Genomic DNA, 24700 nt, shown 5'->3' on the forward strand with positions numbered 1-24700 from the left:
TTTCAGTGCTTGTTTCATCATATCTTGAGTATGAATTTTTGTACCTTTTACCATCTTAGTGCTGATTTAGAACTGTCTCTTCTCTCTCTTTCTTACAAAGAATCCCTGTGTCCACTGCCTATACCAGAGTGGGCAACTCCCGAATACCCTGGGGCTGACTTTCTGCCCCTGGGATCATCTTGTGGACACACTAGCCCTTCAGAAAAGCAGAGTACAGAAATCAAAGCCAAGCAATGCAGAAAGTTCACCTCCAATTTCATCTTCATTGTGTGTGTTTGCATGGGTTTGTGGTCCTAGGATTGGGAAAGTGGGTGTTTGGTGAACCTTGCACCATTGTGCAAGCTTCCAAGGACAACAAATGACATAATTTTAGACGATGGCTTTCAACAGTGAAGGACATCTGGGAGCCATAAAGATCAAGACAGGGTGCTGCTTGTGGCCCTCGGATCTCACTTTGCCCACCCCTGATATAGACAGATCAGTTAGATTAGGCATCCTTCAGTCTCAAAAGACTATGGTAACGTGCTCTGAATAGAGGACTTGGAACAGTGTCTAGTGTGGCTAAGAAGGGCAATTTGAGAGTAACAATCCCTTCCACACTGAAGACAAATACAATCTGTCCCCTGTCCAGCTCCCTGATTTTGCTGCTTTCAGGACTGTCTCTTTTCCTTGACCTGCTGGACAAGGGTTTCTTCAAATTGGGAGAGGCCGTGATGCAATGCCTGCCTCCAGGCTGAACGCTCAGATGTCAAGGTTTCCCATCTGTTGAGGTCCATTCCTAAGGCCTTCAGATTCCGCTTGCAGATATCCTTGTATCCCCTCCATGGTGGGAATAACCCTGGCTTTTGAAATTGGCCATTGCAGAATTTGCAATTTTTTTAAGAATTTGCCAAATTTCACAAATGTCTTCACAAATTCAGATGGAAGGAACTTGAGATTTTTTAAAAGCAGAATCTGACTGACAGATTTTGTCATCCCTTAATCCTGCAAAGGTAAAACTGGATCTTGACACCAGAGTGGATTATTTGACATAAATTAATACTGCATGTGGATGATCTTGCTTATACAACTCAGGTTTACAAATCCACTTTTACTGACAGCACAAATGGAGTCTGATGGTGGTGTTGGTTTCATTTCAGGTCTGTTTCAATAACATTTTTTGAAAAATCAGGAACTCCTCACATTTGGAATGTAAATACTTTTTTATTATTTTATGCAAAAGAAGCAAACATGACAAAAGTCTTCCTAGAGCCACACCACAGTGTAGGAAAACAGGCAAGAAAATAATTTTGATCTCCCTCCATAGATAGTTGTGTATGCCTTGGTAATGCCAACATCACCTTCCCCCCCCCCCCAATATACAACTAACACCATGAAAAATGTAAAACTGAACCTTAGCAGCCCCAGGCTTTCACTTTATGAAGCAAGACAAAAGGAGTGAGCAATCTCAATTTTTTGTGCTCAGGGTTGCAGAACTCATAAAGGATAGGAAAAGGCATAAGGAGTTCCACCTGGAAAATTCAAAGAGTATTTTGCAGTCTTTAAAGTCCTTCATGACTGAGGGCCAGGTTATATGAATGATCCCCTCCAAAAGCTAAGATTTTCCTTTCTCGATTGGTCTTTCTTGATTATTCCTCATTAAAAGAGTGGTCAATTGACCAGATGGGTGGGGTATGTATGTATAAATAAATAAATAAATAAATAAATAAATAAATAAATAAATAAATAAATATCAGTGAGGTTTGCATGCAGGAGCATAACCTTCTCAGTGATGGCCCCAGATCTTTAGAACTTCCCTCCAATGGACCTCCATCTTGTTTCTTCAATTCTGAGTTTTAGATAGGCCTTGAAGGCATCTCTGTATTGATTTCCTGAGTTGACAGAACAAAATTGTAAGGTATTTCTGGCCTTCTATTCTGACTCAGTCATATGTAACTTGTATCTATTTTCAAAAAGATAGCCAACCTCAGTCTGTTTAGATCATGACAAGTCATGCTAAAATAAATCAGTTAGTCCCAGAGCTGACACAGAACCTTTTTGTTGTTGTTGTTGTTGTTAGATATGTTGTACCTTCTTTTTATTTTCTATCTGTTGATTTTAGGAGGATGTAGCCCTTAAAATGTTGTTTAAAATGCTGAAGTAACTAAACATATCACATTCTGCATCTCAAGAAGTGGGACAGAGTCCATGTCAGCTTATCTCCCTCTCCCCGAGTGTTAGTCTATAAGATGCTACAAGATTCTGTGTAAGTATTATTTCACACTCAACATCACAAATTCATCTCTTACTTAAAAATCCTTCTGGCTCTGCCTTTCTTTATTCATATGCAAAAATATAAAAGGATCGCCATGCAGACATTGTAAGAAAGAAAATTCAGCCGAAATTACTATTGGTCACTACAGCTGAGAACTCTTGCTTCCTCATTGTAAGTGGACTGAAACTGCAACAGGCAAAATTAATGAGCTCGTCAAGTATATTTAATGTCCTCGAAACCCACAGTGGGATCTCTTGGTAATGGATGCGATGGAAGCACAGCTGGGAAAGAGAGAGAGGTGGTTTAAAGAGAAAGCTAGTGAGAGCAAAATAAGGAGCAAAGTTTGTCCCCAAGCAGGGGGCTCTGCTGTTCATCTGCAGCTCATTGTATTGGAAGGTGTTGTCACAATATTACACCCACTTTACTATTGCATAGTGATTAAGATGTTTCCTATAATGAGAAGATCCAGGCAGAGCCAGCAAACCAGGTAACACAGATGGCAATTAGGACTTCAGTGATGAAGAGGGCTCTCATTACCTTCCTTGCACGGAGGAGATGATGTCTCAGGCAGTTCTTTCTCATTGTGTTGTGAGGTTAAACATAAGATCTGATAGTTGAGAACTGGATTTCTGAAACCTTAGCTATATATTTTGTTTTATTTTTCAGAACAGTGTATCAAACTTCTCACCAAAGATTTTATGGAACTCAGCACCAATGCCCTGTTCTGTATTCAGGTGTAAAGAGAAACCAAATCATCTCTCCCTGAAGGCTAAACCATATTGTCCGTGCTGTTCAACCATCCTCTTTTGATGCCTTCATTCAACATACCTATCTTTGCTATTGACAGCTGGGAAGGGCTTATAAAGCCCACGAGTCGCCGACCACAGAGCCCTCTATCCCCATCCCATTTCTTCTAATTGTACAAAAATCGCCCCCCCCCCAGAGAAATATACCCCCCTGAAGCCACCAGATGGTGCAGGTCATTATTTTAAAGCTGTTTCAAAGAGTGCATCTTTTGGGACTCAAAAGCAATTTTCTTCTTCATTTTTCCCTGCAAAACCAGAAGTGACCTCCTAATTTTGAAAGTTGTAAGTACAGCCCCCAGAGGTCTAGGCTGTGGAGATGGGGAATGGGGTGAATGAGCACCTCCCCAGCCCTCCGCCCTGATCACTCTGATGTATAGCATAGTCCTGAAAATCAGGGCTCTTCAGAGATATAGTAAAGGTAAAGGTTCCCCTTGACATTTTAAGTCCAGTCGTGTCCAGCTCTAGGGGTCGGTACTCATCCCCATTTTTCAAGCTGTAGAGCCAGCGTTTGTCTGAAGACAGTTTTCATTGTCATGTGGCCAGCGTGACTAGGGAACGCCGTTTACCTTCCCACCGAGGTGGTACCTATTTATCTACTCGCATTTTTACATGCTTTCGAACTGCTAGGTTGGCGAGCAGCTGGGACAAGCACCAAGAGCTCACTCCGTTGCATGGATTTGATCTTACGACTGCTGGTCTTCTGACACTGCAGCACAGGCTTCTGCAGTTTAGCCCGCAGCACCACCACGTCCCCTACAGATATAGTACAGTAGTCCGAATCTATTCACTGTTGTTCACAGACAACCTAGAGTTTCAGCCTAATTAAATAATAACTGACCCCATCCTTGCTGTCCTTCTGCAAGCAGATAAAGACCTTTCTCTTCGGGCAAGCTTTTGCTCAGTGACCGGCTTCGGGAGTCGAATTTTTAAATGGATTGTTGTGCCTTACTGCTCTATATGTATTTTTGGTGTTGCTTTGCTTACTGTCATTCAATGTGGCATTTGTTTGGTCCTTTTTAGTATTTGTATAGTTAGCGTTTTTAACATAAATATTGTCTTTTAATTATGTAAGCTGCCTTCGTATACTCATTGTTTTTAACTGCAAATATTATCTTTTAATAATGTAAGCCAGCTTGGGTCCTTTTTAGAGAGAAAGGAGGAGTAAAAATATTTTAAATAAATAGAATACACAGAAGTGGTTTACCATTCCCTTCTTCTGGGGGCGCCCTGAGGCTGTGCAGCTTTCCCAAGGCTACACAGGCTGGCTCTACTTGCAGGAGACACAGTGGGGGAATCAAACTCCCAACTTCTGACTCTGCAGCCAGATGCCTAAACAACTGATATGGGAAATAATTTCATTACAGTTGAGATGGTCAACACCTAGTGAAGAAGCACTTGTTTCATTCCTCCTGGAACTCACTGGGAGAAAAAGTAGACTTCATTTTGGAAATACGAAGTGTATTTCAAAGAAGATGGCATATGCATTTTTAAAAACATGAGCAGCTACGACTGTGTACAGCTAGGGGGAAAATACTTCCCAGTTATTCAACTGGGAAAATAGATAAAAATGTAGACATTAGGAAAATGCTGTATATTTATCGATATAAAAGGTAAGTGGGAAATACAGAAAAGGAATAAGATCTGGCTGGTTGGACAGGTTTAAGATATCTGACTGTGTAGCCAGCGGCTGGGAGTTCAATTCTCCACTGTGCTTCCTGGGAGAAGAGGCAGCCTTTGTGACCTTAGGCAAGCTGTATAGTTCTGGGACACCTTAAGAAGAAAGGAATGCTAAACCACTTCTGAGTATTCTCTACCTGAAAAACCCTAAAGAGGGCTACCATAAATCAGAATTGACTTGACAGCACATAATTACTATGTAAATATATAAAGATTGGGATGAGAACACAGATGGAATTTGGAGAAACTGCAAAATCTAGACTTTTTCACATCTCTAAGTCCCAATACCTACCCGCCAGTGATGAGGAAAATCTTTCAGACAGAAGGAGGTCATTTTGTTCTTTAAAGTAATGAGGCAATTTACTAAAAGACCATCTGAAAATGTTCATAATTGCAGAATTATGTGAATATATACGGCAGGGAGGAGACTTTCTCCCACATCCTATTGTTATGGTATCTGTACATGGATGATGTGGCAGCATTTGAGCAGAATATTTATAGACATCATGATCAACTTGATGACATCTTCTTCAAGCATCAACTTGCAAAGCATTTCTTTCTTTATAGCTTGAGATGTTGATTGACAGGCCTCTTATTCACTCTTCTAGGCCACAGAATCATAAGGGAATCTAGCAAGCTCTTCCGAGTAGAATTTATACTTGTGCTATTTATTTGTTATATTTTGTAAGAACAACAAAGGAAGGCTCTCTCTGCATTTTAAAAATACATGAACAGGAAACAAAAACTTATTCCTCTCGTATTTAGTTCTGTGGCTGGTATCAACCCGTCATATTTTTAAATAATACTGGCCAGCTGCCTGTTAGAGGGTTTTTTTTTTTTTTTGCAACTTTGGCTGCTGCTTCTAATAGGTGTGTCTGGGAGGGACCTTTCTGGGCTTGGGGTGACTGTCAGTCACTATCGGCACTAACCAATGTGCTGCCTCTGAGTCAAAGAGAACCCTACCTCTCTGCTGTGCTCTTTCCCTCTCTTGAGTCAATTGGAAGCAGTGAGTCTGTTGAGGCCTCTTGCAAGTAGTCAGTCATGTTTTTAGCTTGCTGCTATCTGTTCACTGTTCTTTCTACTTCAAATGTCTTAGAGTGAGCTATTGAGACTGTAAGTGCCAGTTGACCAGGAAAAAGGGATGGACTAAGTTGGGGAAACTTGAAACTATTCTACTCTGTGAATCCCTGCACTTCTGCTGTGCAGCTAGAGGAATTTAACCAAAATTCACACTCTGCAGTACTGCCCAAATGTTCTTAGTAGACCATAACTGACAATGAGCTCATTCAGATGAAGCAAAAGATCCAGCTTCCTGGTCCCAGTTTATCATGATCCTAGTAACTCATGAAGGAACAAGGGATTTACTGCATTTGCATCCAGTTAGAAAGGCCTGGAGTTAAAAATGTGGAACCTACCTTGACCAAAATTGACCACCTCCGCTTCATTGGTTGCAGTCCAATATCCAGCACTGGGAAAATATATAGAAATGTCCATAACCTTATGGGATGGAAGAGAAGTGAGGAGTACATTAAAGCAGGCAAGTGAAACTTCAACAACGCTTGGTGGTTTTCCATCCACCATCATCTGTGGATATGTGAAGGCATCACATGAGGATTCTTTTCTCCTTGGAGACCAAAAGGTTTTGGATCCCAAACCAGAAGGTGGTGAAAGGATAACAGGAAGCAGATTTAGTTCTAGGATGGATGAGGACAAATTGGTAGAGAGGATGGAGTGAGTGAGAGAAAGAAAGAGAGAAGAGGTTGGTTATCCCTGCATAAATGCGTTGGACATTCTGCCCAGGCAAGGAGAATTGCACAATTTCATTGTGCAAATGTTCAGATAGTTCTTGCTTCAACTGATTGCTCCATGCGGAGATGTGTTATGAATAGCATTTCTGCCTTAGTGCTACGACCATTATGTCATGTGTACTGTCAAATTACTCAGGCATAGTTACCCAACAGGATTGCAGCCTGTGTGTCTCGTGATCTCTTGAACCATTCAACCTCTCTTTTTGACTTACACCTCTCCTGCTTCTCATATTCACCTATGGCTGTCTATACAAGTTGGTTTTATTTCTCCTCATGTGACATCCCTTTGCGGATATCCCATTTTTCTAAGTAACAACTACTAATAAGTCACTTTCTCTGGTAGCCATCTGCCTCCCTTCAACAGAAGTGTGAAAATCTCTGTCTTGATCTCATTCTGTGCCTCCAAATCTCACCTACATTCTCCTTGTAATAATGAAAGCAGCAACACAGAAATGTCAATTAGTGTAAAAGTGATGCTGCCAGGATTTTGCCTATAGTTAGACAACACATTTCACATTGGGTGACAAGACTTTTTTCTTGTTATATTGAAAGTCATTCAGCAGTTTTTACATCTTGCCTCATTTTTTGTCCATCGAATAAAGAGTGTTTGTGTGTAATTATCTTCAGTTGCGCACACACTGCTGATTTGTATTTTTTTAAAATGTCAGAATTATTTTGTGCACTCATTTCTCTGACTTCCTCTGAAAGTTTTGCATTTAGTGTGAATTCCTAAGGTGATTATATTTCTTCTTCTAATGAATCCTTGGGCGTACAAAATGGCTACCTTGAGAGAGACTACTGAATCCCTATTCCATCTCTACATATCACATAGCAGAGTCATAAAAGATTTTCTGAACACCTTCTTTAAACCCTCAAAGCTACAATGCCCCATTATCAATATTTTCCTCAATTCTCTACAGAGGACTGCAGTTCTTTTCCTGGAAATGACAAGAAATCTCAGAAACTGCAGTGATCAACACATGGGTCTGGAAGATACAAAGATATAGACAGCAAACCTTTATCTGTAGTTTCCACTCACACAACAGCCCTTATACAAACAGTTGGACAGTTCCTCGGTTTGTGAAAAGAGCTAACCAGTTATGGTTGAAATCCTGTTGCTTAGCACAGTAAATTGCTTTAGAGTAGGTCCCGGTTAAAGAACAGAGACTGCTTTGGTCACCTTGGTGGAGGACCCATGGCAGAAATTGGATAGGGGGAGTGTGTCCCTGTTGGTTCTGCTGGACCTCTCAGCGGTCTTCGATACTTTCAACCATGGTAACCTTCTGGGGTGCCTTTCTAGGATGAGTCTTGGAGGTTCTGCCTTACAGTGGTTCCAATCCTTCCTAGATGGCCAAACTCAGAAGGTGGTGTTGGGGGATGGAATCCTGTTTGACACCCTGGATATTTACCTGTGGTGTCTGTTCTGTCCCTGTTCTGTCCGCCATCTTATTCAACATGTACATGAAAACACTGGGAGAGGTATGCTAATCACACCCAACTATATCTTTCCTTCCCCTTCCAAGAAAGTAGTTTTGCACCTAGACCAGTACCTGTTATCAGTAATGTACTGGACAAGGGCTAACAAACGTAAACATAATCCAAACAAGATGGAGGTGGTCCTGGTCCATCACAAGGCAAATTAAGGGATAAGGATCCAGTCTGTACTGGACAGGATTAGACTCCTTCTGAAAAGTCATATTTGCAGCTTGGGAGTGCTCCTGGACTCAACCCTGAGCTTGGATGCACAGGTCTCAGCAGTGGCCAGTTAAAGATGAGCTGTCCTATTTAGTCATGGTGACACATGCCTTGGTTATATCTCATCTGGATTACAGCAATGTGCTGTGTGTGGGACTGCCTTTGAAGAGTGTTCAGAAACTTCAGCTGCTTCAAAATGCTGCAGCCAGGCTGTTGATATGCACTGGTTAGAGGGAGCATATAACTCCCTTATTATAACCGCTTCATTGGTTGCCAGTCTATTTCCAGGCTCAATTAAAAGTGCTGGCTATTACCTATAAAGGCCTATACAGTGTGGATCCAAGTTATTTGAAGGAGCATTTTACCTCATATTGCACCTACTAAGCTTTTAAGTGTTGGCAAGATATAACATTCTATCCAGTGTGGGTTAATATCCTTAGAGACCTCACCTGTCCCTTATAATCAATGAGGCTCTATAAAGCTTTGTCTCTTTCCCTCACCTTCTCTTCAATGGTGCTGACTGACTGACTGAGGCAGAGACTGTGTGTGCTTGCCTGAGTTTGTGGGCATTGCCTGACCTGCTGCTGCCTTAATTTCTTTTACTGTTTATATGTTTTTAATGTAATTTTAGTATTTTTATTGTTTTCTTAGGATGTCCTGTTTACGCTTTTCCTAAGAGAACTAGATAAAGATTATTATTTATATTTTGTCTCTGTGTCTCAAAGCTTTTTTTTCCAACATTAGGACCTTCTGAGGAGGCCCTTCTCTTGGTTTCACCACCTTCCCAAGCTTGTTTGGTGAGGAGACAAGAGAGGGCCTTTTCAGTGGCTGATCCCAAGCTTTGGGGGGCGGGGCGGAAACTACTCCAAGAAGCTAGGTTGGCTCCTCTCGTCCTTCCATGATCAGGCAAACACCTTCCTTTCCAGGCAGGTTTATAATAAGTGTCATGAGGGGATTGTATTTTTCAAATTTAGATATTTTTAAATGTTTTAACGATTGTTTTTACTCCTGACCAATGCTTGTTTTTTTTTTAAATATATCGTCTTGTATGGTATTTTGAACTTGTTGTTGCCTACTTGTGACTTACGGTATTTTTCTCATGAGTAGTCCAAGTAGAGTAGGTCCGTTTGAATCAATGGAACTTACCAAGAGTTGATCCACCCAATTCCCACTGCTTCAATGGGCTTAAATCTAGTGTGACTTACTCAGCTAATCAAGAGAAGTTTAGCCAAAATTTCTTTATTTACCTTTGGGAACTGCCCAACTCTTCATAACATGGAATATCCCATGAGCTGAAGGGGCCAACAGGATCCTGCCCATTATTTGTATATTTCACAATGGTGTTCTCATTCCCCACCCTGAAAATAGGACGGCTCGCCAGCACAATGCACAACAATGTCTTTTGGTCAAAGAGACAGGTACTTCCTGAAATACAATATCATAGACAGTAAAGGCAAAGGTTCCTCTTGACATTTAGTTCAGTCATGTCCAATTCTAGGGCACATTGCTCATCCCCATTTCCAAGCCGTAGAGCCAGTGTTTGTCCATAGACAGTTTCTGTGGTCATGTGGCCGGCGCAACTAGACATGGAACACCATTACCTTCCCACCGAGGTGGTACCTGTTTATCTACTTGCATTTGCATGCTTTCAAACTGTTAGATTGGCAGGAGCTGGGACAAGCAATGGGAGCTCGCTCCGTCACATGGATTCGATCTTACGACTGCTGGTCTTCTGACCTTGCAGCACAGAGGCTTCTGCAGTTTAACCTGCAATGCCACAATGTCCCATAGACGGTTACAAAAGCATAAATAACAGAACAAGTCTTGCTGCTGTCAGTGTAGCAAAAAGAAAACCTGACAACCCATAGGAACGTATGTTTGCATGGAATCCAAAAACATGGGACAGAATGATCTTCTCAAAATGCTATTAAGGAAGTCCATGCAGTAATGGAATTACAGGAGAACATTTCATGGGTGAGATTCTATGTTAGTTGCAATGAGACCAGACCTATTAAAATGAATGAGACCGGTTAGTCATCACTTCATTAAGTCCTACTGACTGTTAGGTCTTTAAGAAGAAGAAATGTAATTAACAACAGGTTAGTGCAGGTGGAGTTATTTAGTCACTGCCTATGTGATAAGAAGGACACAGCCCTGTGGAATTAACTACAATGAGGCAAACCACTAATTTGATTGGTTGGAGGTAATATAAATTAAGAGGCTGGTTAGTGTGCCCTTCAGAGTTCTATCTTGACTGTCATGCTTGCATTCTGCCTGTTTGGCTGCTGAATGTCTATGTTTATGTTCCTGTGAGCGCTATGTAAATATGTACAGCAAATAAATATTCTCTGCACTTATTCCTGGTGTCTTCCTGTGTGCCTTACTATGCTGGAGCTTCTGGTCCAATCCTTCATAAGGAGAAAATCATCTGCTGTGATTTTAAACTGCTAACACTGACTGGATTAGGTTGACTGTGGTTGGGGCTACTATGGGATTTAGCCCCATATTTATATGTTTAACCCTGGTTTTTACATTCCAGTGAGCCAAACTGAACTGGGTTGACCAAAAGCCTTTAAATACATGCATGCTGTAAACTAGTAAAGCGAGGACAATAAGGATAAGGATTTTATAGAGAGATGGGGACAAATAAAAAAAATTGTGATTCATTTTGATCCGTTATTCAAGGTTAATGGATCAACAAATATGAATATTCTTCAACGAATCAATGAATCTATCCAATTCATTTGCACTTTAAATGGCTATATGGCCCCCGATGACCTGGAGACACCAAATTGGTAGGGAAGCTTCCCCAGATGCTTTTCTACAACTTCTGAAAGTACGGTGAACATTGGATCACGGACCCTGAGTTATATACAAAGAGGACCCCCAAGGAAAGTTCCCCCCAGCTACTTAGAGACTCCAGAATCACAACAGAGCTTCCTATGTCTTTCCTCAACATGCATGCCGACTTTGGTGAAGATTGGATATCGGACATCTGGATTATTCACCCACAAATTGGATCCCCCCAGGAGAGTTTACCACATGGCACAGAAGCCCATTCTGCCTACCGGCCACCGATCAACTGATCAGAAGCTGATAGGCAGCCACCCTCCCCACACAGCCAGTCACCCCAACAGCTTACCCCCACACCTCTTTCCTTTCCCTACCTTAGCCCCCACCCCACTCCCACCAACACCCCCTTACCTTAATAGCTGCTGCCAGGTCTCCATCAGGCCTTCGCAGCCACAGTGTGTAAAAAAGGAGACTGGCTGCCCTTTGCAAAGATGGCAGCTGTGGCTTCATTTAGGGTAGAGAAGCTGGAGCTGCCATCGTTGCAAAGGCCAGACAGGATTCCCTTAAGGCAGGCTAAGAGCAGAAGACCTTGGCAGCAGCGATTAAGGTAAGAGGGTGTCGGGGGGGTGGGGCCTAAGGTAAGGAAAAGAAGAGGGTGGGTGGGTAGGCTGTGGTATTGGGTGGCTGTGTGGGGTGGTGGCTGCCTTTCTGCCTTCGATTAGGTGATCAGTGGCCTGTAGGCAGAATGGTGTTTTGTATTGTTTTTTAACACAAAGGACAAATAAAAACTGGTAAATATTCATCCCTTCATATTCGTGGGGGTGTCTGGAACACACAAATACAGATCGACAAATATTTAATGAATCAGCTATATTCGTCGGAAAAACTGATCCATTTTAATATTCGTCCACATCTCTAATTTTATACCTACTGTATGGCAAAATTCATTTCTAGCTGATTGTTTGGTTGAATCATAGGATCATAGAATCATCTAGTTCAGCCCTCTGCCTAAACAGGAACCACAGATAAAATATTCCCCATAAATAACCATTCAACTTCTGTTTAAAGATGTCCATGGAAGGAAGTCTACCACTTTCCGAGGCAGTCCGTTTCACTGCCAAACAACCCAGGAGCATCTTCTGTTTAGGCTAGTGGTTCCCAGACATGGGTCCTCAAACAAGCTTGGACTCCAACTTCTAGATGCCTTTGCCAACATAGCTAGCTAGTAGTGAAGCTTCTGGATGTTGCAGTCCAAGAACGTCTGGGGACTCAAAGTTGAGAACCACTGGTTTAAGCCAAAGCTCTTGTAATTTTGATCCACTACTTCATATTCTACCCACTGGAGCCATAGGAAAACAAGCTCGCTCCATCTGTCATGTGACATCCTTCCGATATGGAAGATGGTTGGTTACTCTATCATTCTTCAGTCCTTCTTCTTGAGGCTCAATGTATCCAGCACCCAACTATTCCTCATAAAGTATGCATTCGAAGCACACATTTGGATGGAGGCAGATTTATTTCAAAGGATATTGATAATAGGAATAAAAAAAATCTGAGAACTACTTCTGGAAATATATGCAATAGGACGAAGCAACAGGGTGAGCTAATGAATGCTACATATACCAATAAGGTGCAGACCTCTGAAGCCATGAGACTTCACAGCCATAGGTAATCACAAGAACAGAATCACAGAGTTTAAGTTCTGGACAGAATGTGAGGCAAAAGAGAAAAGAGAGGCCTGTGCTCATAATGACACCCACTAACAGCTCAGTTTGTTCTAATTAGCATGTCAAAGGCCATAAAGGGTCAAACTTCTAGTACCCAACCTACTGTACAGATTCTCACATGAACTCAGTCAGACATTGTCTTGCTAATGAGCAGGCCTCTTCGTTCATACTGGAGTGCCAAAAAATGAGAGATAGTTCAGGAGTTCTAGGTATGATCACATACTGTCACAAGATGGAAGTTTTTAACCACACACAGAGAGAACTGGCTTTCTGCAGTAAGTGGCAAGATAGGGCAACAGAGGAAGGAAAGGTTGTCTCCTGTCCTTCCATCAACCTCAGCATTTGGCTCAAACTGGGGTTGATATTGCCATGTTTGGTTCAGCTCCACTGAAGCAAATGGGCCATATAAAGCATTGTAAAGATTTTTGCAGTCTTATGAGAGCCAATGTTGTGCAATGGATAGATTGACAAATCAGGTCTCAAGAGTCCTGAGTTCAAAATTGCTGGGAGTGATGGCATTGATAAAACCATTCCTTAAATATCTCAATATATATAACTTTAAAAATCCGTTTAGGGTCACTGTGGCGTCCACCTTCGTGCCCCTTGCTTGATCTTCAAGCCACAGAGCACACGAAGGCAAACACTCTCTTCTTTTACACTTGCTGCCACCACCATTTACTTCAGAAAGATTCAGGTCCACACTTCAAGTTCTATTAAATAAAACTTTGGTTTATTGATTACAGAGATTCATTAATATCTTCAGTAGCTAATCACTCCTAAATTTCTCAAACTACACACTCTATTACTCTGTCTGACTCTCTTACATTTCTCTTACTGACCCTCTCACTTAATCCCCCTCTTGACTCTCTGACTCCGCCTCTTATAGCTCTGCCTCACAGCAATATGAATATTCATAAACCATTACATAATACAACAAGAACCATAGATCTAATAGATGGAGAACGCTACAGTCACCATAAGACAGGTGCAAGTTGAGAGCACCTAACAACACAAAATAAGATTGGCCAGATTCCTGTTCGTTAATAGGATGGGCCTTTCAGATGTACAGTACATGAAGGGAGGGGAGAGAGGAACATGTTGAAAGCCAGAGCAAGTGTTTCTTTGCTTCAATCATTCATGTACGTGAGGAAGTTTCTGGACTGGATTATTTTTGCCGCCTGCCTTGGCTGTCTACTGATCTTAAAGATGAGGAGCGAAAGCGTGTGTGAGAGAGAGTGAGAGAAATATCTCCACATTCTAGTAGGGTTTGGGTCTGTGTGTTTTGTTTTGTTTTGTTCTGTGATGATGCGTGGGCAGGCAGGGGGGAGGACGCTGTGACTGTGCCAGTGTGCCACTGGGCTGTGTGAATGTGATAGTATAAACTAGTGGCTGCATGTGTCTGATGATTATTTTTGTTTCTCTGCTGTTCCCTGCTTTTGTAGTAGATTGATTCTCTGTTGTCTGGCTTCTGCTTTTCCTGCAAGTTGTTTAGGGCTTTTGGCCAAATGAGGAAACCTGAAAGTAAATGACCCAAAAGAGTAAAACAAAAGGACCAGTGCCCCAAAAAACATAAGACTGGCTGCATGGCCCAAAGAAACTGAAATTAAATAAATATGAAAAATGTGACCATACATTTAATGTATACAGCCAGTTTAAATGCAATGACATGAATTGCAGTGGCAAACTGCTGCTATTTAACAAGTTGCTGTGTACATCTTTTACTGAATGCGCAATGAGAGGTTCAAGCAGAAACTCATTACTTAACTGCAATTCAGCATCACAATTTATGTCAGTATATTTACACCATTGTAAGTAGCCAATAGGGTTCTGACCATTGTAAAAAATCTGCATAATTCTCCTCTGTGATCTCCCTAAGCTCCTAAAGGCTCTGCCAGTGGAGCAGAAGTTCTTAAAGATTTTAATAATAAGGTTTTGAAGATGGTCCTACTGGTTAAAAGCATGTCTGCCACCCCAGGACCAGCCTAGCTAAGTACAAAGAGGTTCATCATCGGAGGGTTTGCAATTTAGGCATTGAAATGGCTATAGCAATTATGAATACAACAAAGGCATGGGACAGTTCCATTCTGCACTGGTGAAGAAACTACCTGCACCAGCAAAGTAACAAATCTTCAGTGTGCTAAAAGCAAAAACATTTATGAAGATTTAATTGCATGTATATCTTATTTTTAGGAGGCGGAGAACATACATATTCACAATACCCATATCCATATGTATGCACAGAGGTATGTTATAAAGTGCTGAGACTAAATTCAATTCTTCAAAAAAAAAAAAAAAAAACCTGGTTATGAATGTGGAATATTGTGTTTCTGTACCAAGATTTTAAAAAAAACAAGAAATGGAACAATAATGCTGCACAGTATCATGCCTATGTTGCCAGCCGGAAAAAGGATGCCAAGCTTTATGTAGCAAAGGGCAGCCTGAATGTTGACAACACCAATGGCAGCAGTCAAGATGGTCTACAGGATACCCTCTTCTACTCAGTAACAATCACAAAGTGACACCAAGTAAGAGAAAATTCCAGAAGCTGACTCCTTTTTTCATCAGTTATCTACTTTTTACCCAAACATAAAGCAATTTTCAGGGCTGTTTTTCAACAAATGTACATGCAGTTTGAATGTAGCTTCAAACTACAAAACTTTGAACTAAATATTTGCTGTATTAAACGAATGCAAACTGATACGGGGGGGGGGGGGAAACAGCTTTTCCTTTTAAAAAATCATAATTTGAAAAACATGTGCCCAAATGTCCCCACCTTTGGCACAGAGCAGACTGTCTGCTACATCTGTACCAAATTTGGTGTTGATCTGAGTTCCAGTTTCAAAATTTTTTAAAAGGTTGTGGCAGCCCTGCTTTTTCACTTATGGAATGCAGAATTGAGCTGTCACCACTGTATCAATATAGCAAATGTTTAGTTCATTTTTCATAGTTTGAATCTGTGATGTAAAATTCTCAATTTTCATTTAAGTTCACCCAGCAAGTAAAAGAAGTATTACGTAATCAAGTAAATCTAATGCCCATTTGGCGGGATGTTCCAAATGAGAAACAGCTGGATTGTAGCTCTGCATTAAACATTTTTGGATCATGACCATTTCCTGAGAATTGATCTAATTGTCCTAAGTCAGAATCAGGTACAGACCAGTATTGCCATGTATATATTTTGGAATGTATCTGCCCTTTAATTCCATAATACACTCACAGCATGCCTTATGAAAAAGCAGTAGAAATAGTCATGATTCCCAGTTTTATTGCTTACGTAAAGCAGCTCTGTGGTGAAATTGTGCGTGTGTGTATCTTTCGCCCAGTACCTACTCAGGAAGCTGCTTTAATAAATGCACTGTTCAGTTCTGAACATTTCCATTGAAATGCTTTTCTTTTTTTTAGCTTTCAAATTATTGCCACTCATCATGCAAATTCAAAGGGTCTTCCCTTCGTTTCTGCCAGTTATGGAATATCACAGCCTGTCAAGTGCTGAAACAAATTACCTTGTCTTCCCTCTTGTCTTATTCTTAGCGTTCTGTCTAAAAGTTGCTATAAAAACAAAGTCTTCTCTTTTTAAAAGAATGCCTACTGATGCACATTCCACCTGTGGACTTGAGGTACAGGTTTTGGTGGCTCTTCTTGAGTGAACACAGTTGTCTTCTGGACACAGTTGGGCTTTGTGGAGTGTCAAAGATGCTCCATGAACTCCGTTGAACTCCTTGAACACCACTCTGTTTTGATGGAGGAACAGGTGATACCTTTATCAGACCATTAAGAAAATAAAACAAAAAACAGTGAGCTTTTGATGATAATTCACCTTCCTCAGGCAGTGCACCAAGTTCTCCTTCAAAATTATATGTTTATATTAAAGTTCTAAAGTTTCATGGCTGCTGTTGGGGGCCAGGTGCTGATTCTTAGATGGAGAGAGCTGTAGTCTACCATTTGCAAGACACTTGTGGGGGAAGGTGTGGTTTCAGTTCCCTCTTCAGCCAGTGGTTTGAGATATATTACCCATCTAGGCCCGGAGTGAAAGAACAAGAAACTGGGTCTTCTCAGTGGCCGTCCCCCACCTATGGAACAATCTGCCCATTGAGATCCGCCTGGCACCCTCACTGGATGGAAAAGCTCTTCCATCAGGCTTTTCCAGAGCACTAAGATCTAGCCCTCCCTTTTTACCTTCATTTTTGCCATCCTCTCCATCACCCTTTTAATCACCTTTATTGCCATATGCTTTAATTTCCCTATTTGTTATGCATTAAGTTATTTTTTTAAAATTGTCTTTTAATATTGTTCCTAATAGGGACGTGGTGGCGCTGCGGGCTAAACCGCAGAAGCCTTTGTGTGCTGCAGGGTCAGAAGACCAGCAGCTGTAAGATCGAATCCACGCGACGGAGTGAGCTCCCGTTGCTTTGTCCCAGCTCCTTGCCAACCTAGCAGTTTGAAAGCATGTAAATGCGAGTAGATAAATAGGTACCATCTCGGTGGGAAGGTAAACAGCGTTCCGAATCTAAGTCGCGCTGGCTACGTGACAACGGAAACTGTCTTCGGACAAACGCTGGCTCTACGGCTTGGAAACGGGGATGAGCACTGCCCCCTAGAGTCAAACACGACTGACTAAAATGTCAAGGGGAACCTTTACCTTTACCTATTGTTCCTAATACTGTTGTTAGCTGGCCAGAGTGGCCTGGTTGCCAGATGGTGAGGGAAATAAATAAATAAATACTGATGTAATAATTTAGGCTACCTCCTGTATTATTATTATTATTATTATTATTATTATTATTATTATTATTATTATTATTATTATTATTATTATTATTATTATTATTATCATCATCATCATCATCATCATCATCATCATCATCATCATCATCATACATACATACATACATACATACATACATACATACATACATACATACATACATACATACATACATACATACATACATACATACATACATACATATTTTGATTCCTGTAGGGCCTTCCTTTACTTTTTTGTCTTAACTTTTGGAGAAATGTGAGCTCTTAAGGTGGGTTAGGTTACAACATTTGGGAGATCCTACATCTTCCTGATTAGAATTTTCCCTTGACATTTATACACAGAGCTAGGTTTTCATGGGCTGGGGGTTTTTTTGACCGGCATACTGCTCTGAGTGAACACTGATTTTCCTTTCCTTTATTGTTATTTCATTTTTATTCCTCCAAAACAGAGAAACACACACATGCACAAGGACAGAAAGAAAGAAGACATGAGGATGAGAGAAAGAGCGAGGAATAGAAAGTTTACTTGCTAATTTTGTAGTTTTCTTTTCTTTCTTTCTTTCTTTCTTTTTTTTGGTCTGAATTTTCCTGGACCAGTTTTTCTCCACATCCCTCTGAGTCTTCAGGAACCTGTCCTCTGGCAGAGGTAGCTATGCATCTTTCCTTCTCTCATTAGGCTGAAGAATGCAAAACAGCTGGCGGCATAGGGAGCCTGAACTGGAGGGCTGGTAGAAGATTAGGGGTGAAAGTAAATAAAACAAACAATTAAGTAGTGGTTTATGAAGGACTGCCATTGGATAATTTTGCATGTTACCACTTCATCTGCTACTTTAATCAGTATTTTCCTGTTATGACTTTCACTTAATAATTGCACTGTATTTTGTCTGAAATTAATTGATTTCCCTTTGATTTCTCATATATTGTGCTTTTGATTCATGCACCTTATTCTCTGTTTATCTGCTGTGAATTAGATACATTTTCAAATTAACTGCACTTGTGAACAGCCTTGGGTCCTCTCTATTTGCACTCTTTCAGCCATTGGGGTAAGTACTGTTGGAAGTATTACAACCTCGTATGTTGCCTTTAGGAGGTTTGGCTGGGAGGGTCGTTCTGGGCTGGGGTGACTGTCAATTAAAGATGGGCACAAACTGCCAGTTCAGTGGTTCGTGCCAGTTTGTTTATTGGCTGAACAGGTGTTCGGCACGTCAAAGCCCTCCCTCTTCTGGTGGGTGCCCATTTGTAGGAAGCAGCCAGACGTCTCTGCCCCGCCTCCTCCAGGTGATGCCTCTGAGTGGGCGCGCACTAGAGGAGGTGGGGCTTTGAAGCGCCGAACACCTTTTTGACCATTAGTTGAACCAGCAGTTTGTCAATCAATCTAGCAGTATCCAATTGTTCCTTGACAATGAGGTTTGAAGTTTTGACCTAAAGCCTCTAGCTACACAGAAGGTAGTACAGGTACCTTTTTGAAGGGAGCCACAGCTTTCTGTTTAAGAGTCTTTTTTTCATGCTCTTTTTTAGCCAGTATTCAGTTAGAGTTAGTCATGTATTTACATGCAGTTAGTATGCAGTTAGCAGTTTAAGCAATTAGAAGGTAGTCTGCAGGTGTCTGCTGGAAGCAGACTATGCGTCAGGAAAGCCCTGTTCCTGTTAACAGTCTTCTTCTTCTTTTGTATGCTTTTTTTTATCCGTTCAGAACTGTGAGTGAATGAAACCTTCTATTCTTTCTCTTACCAATGTCTCAGAGTGAATTGTTGAAAATGTAAGCGCCAGTTGATGAGAACCAACAGGGGTGGTCTGCTCTGAGGAGATTTGAAGCTAATTCTGCTCTGTAGGTTACCTGTACTACTTACTCTGTAGGTAGCTGTACTATCTGCTGTGTAGCTAGAGGCTTTTAGTCAAAAATTCAAGACATATTGAACCTCATTGTCAAGTCTGTTTAGCATGTTCAGGAGACCTCCACATTTTGCAGGATAACACAACTTGTTTGTTTGTTTATTTGTTTTTAAATAAAATGTTTGAAAATCAATAGTGCACTTAGGATTCAGCATGCCTTTTAGCAAGAGGCTGTTCAGCTTCAAATTGGAAACCATAGCCAGAAAAAAAAAAGAAAAAATGGAGGAGAAGAATGATGTGTCCTAAAAGATAATACATTGAGAAGGTTGTACAGCATCATTTTTCTTGCAGATTTCACTACTTATTATTGCTCAGAAAAGTTCATTTTTGGATGACAGAATCTCCAGGTAACATGGTCACTAGGAATTATAGTTTTAAAACCATTTCCCACACTCCTGTTATTAGTATTATTATGTGCAAGAGATATGCAGTGGATGATTCTCGTGGGGAAGTTATTTGAGAGGACGCACTAGCTGAAATGGATGTTTTGCCTGACCGAGCATGGTGACTCCTCTATTCATGTATGCCTCAGATGGTTCAAACAACATTGTTCTTGATTTGAGAAAGCCCTATTGTCACAGCACCATCCTAGAGGTACAGTGGATCTAAAGGATTAAGCTTCTCAGAGCTTCTCTTTGCCAGGTAGCAGAGAGGCTGGACGCTGGTCAAAAAATCAGACCATGGTCTTTCTCCAGTGGCTGGTGTGTGAGATACATTTGATGCAGATGGCGAAGAGCTTCCAGGAAAGGCCAGGCTGAAAGTAGCTAAAGATAAGCCCTGGCATAGATACCTGCCTGGCACAGGTTTCAATAGATGCTAAGAATTCAACATGTCAACATCCAGGCTGTTTTCTTCCAATGAAATGGGAACAAACTCAACTAGTTAAATACCACTCTTGGATTTGCATGGTGATAATCTTCTCAGACATTCACCAACCATACAATGGAGAAAATCTTACACATTTCTTTCCACCTTCCTCTTGGGCTTCCACAGTCCTTTCAGGTTCCAGGAACAAGAAATAGTTCATCAATATTTGTTTAATCACTTTCCAATTCCTAGGCAATCCCTCTAAGCCTGGGCTGGTTCAGCCATTCTTGGCTTAGGATTTCAGAGCTCTGACTGGTCACAAAGATGAGATTAAAGTATGTCTGAGACCAGTTCCAAAGAAAAATTCAGGTTCCCTTCCAGCTATATTGTTGCTAGAGTTTGGAAGTAACTAGTCACAAAAAATGGGATGTGGTGGCGCTGCGGGCTAAACCGCAGAAGCCTGTGCTGCAGGGTGCAGGGTCAAAAGACCAAGCAGTTGTAAGATCGAATCCACGCAACGGAGTGAGCTCCCGTCGCTTGTCCCAGCTCCCGCCAACCTAGCGGTTCGAAAGCATGCAAATGCAAGTAGATCAATAGGGACCACTTCGGTGGGAAGGTAACAGCGTTCAGTGTCTAAGTCGCACTGGCCATGTGACCACGGAAGATTGTCTTTGGACAAAATGCTGGCTTTATGGCTTGGAAACGGGGATGAGCACTGCCCCCTAGAGTCGAACACGACGGGACAAAAATTGTCAAGGGGAATCTTTACCTTTACCTTAGTCACAAAAAACTAGGTACTTGTAACTAATTCTTTTCCCCCTCAATCTTGAACTTGGAATTAAGTCACATTGTAGTTATAACTTAAAAAGATATTATGACACCCATTTTGTGGCATAACTAACTTTTAGATTACTTTTTTGTTTATACAGTTGTGGCCTCACAAAATGGTGGAGGAAGAATAAATCATAATTCAAATGCTGTCTCGAGCTACAGCCTCAAGCTCTACTGTGAGTTTTGAGGTAATAAGATGATGCTTTTAATAATTCATCTGAATGAGATTTTTTTCCTGTTTGTAATTATTTTAATTTCTGTGTTTCTATATCCCTTGTAAGCCACTTTGAAACCCTCAGAGTGCGATAGAAATTAATTAATTAAATAAGTAAAATAAATGAGTGTGTTTTATGCCACACACTTGTGACATTCAAATTTTGTAGAAGTGATTTTTAAACCAGTTGTTCTATTTACTTTTGATGAAACAGGAAAGAAAGAGTTGCATTTTTTTAAAAAAAAAAAAACTACTTTTCTGTCTTTGGGGACTACAGCTTTAACTAATTCCTTTTATAAAAAGGAATTTGTCAGGTCTCCTTATTCAGACTTGCTTACTCTTGAAATTTGTGCTGTTACATGTGGCAATACCAAATCTTCACCTAAAGCAGGAATGGGAGAACATGTTGCCTTCTGTTTGTTCCTGATCCACAGACACCCATTATCTTTTACCACCTCTTGTCTGTAACAGTACAGGCCAATATCTGGACAAAATCATCACTAGCACAGAATAGAAATGGGCAGTGAGAAGCACGGCCCTAAAAATGATGAGGCTCTTGGAGTTTTATTTGCAACCTTGATGCCTGTGGTTTAAGTGAGTAGAAGGGACTTTACTGGGTTGAGGTGACTCTCAGTCTATCCAGCACTAACCCTCCTGCCTCTGAACTCAAAGAGAGCCCCACATCTCTGCTAATTGTTGCTCTCTCCTTTTCTGTAGTCTATCGGAAGCAGTGTTGTTTTGTTTGCCGTTAATCTGTTCACAACTGTAATGAAACATTTCTGTTCATTCTCCTACAAATATCTGAGAGTGAGTTTGTGTAGCTGGTATAATTAACTTGTAAACTGCCCAGAGAGTGCTTGAAGTTGGGTTATTGAGACTTTAAGTGCCAGTTAAGGAGAAAGGGAGGACTCTGGGAAACTTGAAGCTATTCTCCTCTATCAAATTTCTGTACTTATGCAGTATGGTAAAAAAAGAAATTTTACCAGAAATTCAAAACTCTGCTAAAGAGGCAGGAGGAGTCCTTCAGAAAAAAAAAAATCCAGTTGTCCTTCAGGAAGCTAGCACTTACAGCTTGAACATTTACTTTAAAAAAGTAATTAGGCACAGTTGTGATTAGTTATGTGCCACTGAAAAAAGATGGGGTGGTGCCTGTTGCATTTGCTGTTCTCATGGTGGATAAGCAATTTCAAGGTTCCAGTTCTTCTCTCTTATCTTACTTTGTTTAATCTTTAAATGAAGCCTGGATAGGCCATCTCTCATTCAAGAGGGCACTTTAGAAAGAAAACTGTCCAGTGACAGCTGTTCAAATATGTGACATCTACGGAGGAGGACATGTGGCCACAATAATAAAATGGTATATTCACCTCCCTGGCCTTTGTGTGTGTAAATATCTGATGCTGTATTTGAAGGGTCAGTAAAGTGTAGCCTGTGGAAATCATGTGGCCTATGGGGTTTTTTTTGTTCCCTCTATAGCGAGGAAAGCTCTAGAAAGGGTTGATGTAAGATAAAGGTTCCCCTTGACATTTAGTCCAATTGTGTCTGAATCTAGGTGCTCATCCCCATCTCCAAGCCATAGAGCCAGCGTTTGTCTGAAGACAGTTTCCATGGTCACGTGGCCAGCGTGACTAGACACAGAACACCATTATCTTCCCACCGTGGTGGTACCTATTTATCTACTTGCATTTACATGCCTTCGAACTGCTAGGCTGGCAGGATGTAGCTGGCGTATACTTGTATTGATGAACTCCAATTAATATTCTGCCGCTAAGGTGCTGCTATTATGGTTTGCACTGCATTTGTAATGCTTCCTAATGATGCTTTATGTTACTTCATGTTTTAAACCATTTAGACTACTTTAGGCTAATGAAAGAAAGCTACTTTGAGGGCCATGTAAATAAGAAGAGCCATGAAATAATCATGAAAAATGGCTGGAAGTGGCTCATAGTAAAGGATGCTCACTGAGGGCCAGTCCTACATGACCAATGAAGTAGACACCAGAAGCAATCACAGAAGATGGCTGAGTGCTTACAGGAGAAGTGAAGAATGCTCATGAACCTCATTGTTTCGAGGCTGACACGTTGATTCTGCCTGTATTGATTAGGAGTAGAAACTCTCACTCTTCCTGAGAACGTGAAGTGGACAAGAATGAGGAATCACAACCTGCTTCTCTAAGAAGTACTGTAGATGAGGCATTCACTTGCTTCAGAGCCTATCATTGCGTTCACAAGGACATATTTTTGATGCAATACTGGGAAATTAATGGAAATTAAAGAATTTAAAGCCTTGAATAGGTCGTCTCTCACTTTTTGAAAAAATCAATCGTTCTTTCTGTGTTCTCTCTCTCTCTCGCTCTCTCTCTGTGTGTGTGTGTGTGTGCACGCAAATTTTGCTTCCCAGTGAAAAGACACAACCTTTGTGTAATACGGTGTCCAGTTCTGGATACCTTAAGAAGGAACATGTCCAGATGAGGACAACCAGAATGGTAAGAGGTCCGAAAGTCAAGACATATAATGAGATATTTAGGGAACGTAGCATGATCATCCTGGAGAAAGGAAGACTGAGAGTTTATATGGTAGTCATCCTCAAATTTTAGAAGGGCTGTCACATGGAAGGTAGGCTAGGTTTGTTCTTTGCAGCTCAACGGGATAGGAACAGAAGTAATAAAAAAACTGTATTTTCCTATATAATACCCCCTCAAAGTACTTGAGTTCTTCAGCGAGAGGTCTTCTGTCAGTCCCACCACCATCCCAGACACATTTGGTGAGAATCCAAGAGAAGGTATTTTTGGTGGCTGTTCCCAGTCTATGGAATTCCTTGCCTCACCAACCTAGGTTGCCTCTTTCCTTACGGTCCTTCCACCAGCAGGTAAAAACCTTCCTTTTTAATTTGGTATTTGACCTCCAAAGGCTTTTTCAAGATGTTATCTTTCAGCAGTATTATTTGGGGGGGGGGGGTTTCCAGGTATTTTAAATATAACTAATGATATTTTTAACACTTTGTTGGTTTAATCTTATTTAATTGACTTATTTTAAATATATGGATGTTCAGTTGTTGTGTGGTGCCTTATGTCCCTTACTGTCAGAATTCTCATAGACAATTCCAGAAAAATCTCAGCAACAAAAGACACAAACATGATGGCTCTTCCTTGACACACAAGGTTTTATGACCATAACAGACATGAGGTAAGAGAGGAGAGAGGAGAATTGCCTCAGCTGACATTGCGGCACCATTGACAAGGAATTATGAAGCCCCATGAGATTTCTTACTTCCAACAGAAGAATGAAAAAAGAGTTCTCTGCCACCCACAAACAGAGGTGTCTGCTATTTGTGCAAGTAGAGTAGGGCCTCCTTATCTACATGGATTGGTATCCATTGATTGTTGTTTATGAGAAAAAGTGGACACATGCAAAGGAAGCACAGAAGGACTG

The 24700-nt window shown here is 41.0% G+C and overlaps 1 long non-coding RNA gene across 1 annotated transcript; it reads right to left on the minus strand.

Moving 5' to 3' along the window:
- Positions 1-639: 639 nt before the first annotated feature.
- Positions 640-20494, minus strand: LOC140707697 (uncharacterized). The gene is made up of 2 exons (XR_013536738.1): positions 18054-20494; positions 640-16518 (listed from the first exon to the last, which is right to left on the minus strand). It is a non-coding gene; the product is annotated as an uncharacterized LOC140707697 (long non-coding RNA).
- Between the last annotated feature and the right edge of the window lie 4206 nt (positions 20495-24700).

Source organism: Pogona vitticeps, chromosome 5, assembly GCF_051106095.1.
Source record: "Pogona vitticeps strain Pit_001003342236 chromosome 5, PviZW2.1, whole genome shotgun sequence".
Taxonomy (NCBI): Eukaryota; Metazoa; Chordata; class Lepidosauria; order Squamata; family Agamidae; genus Pogona; species Pogona vitticeps.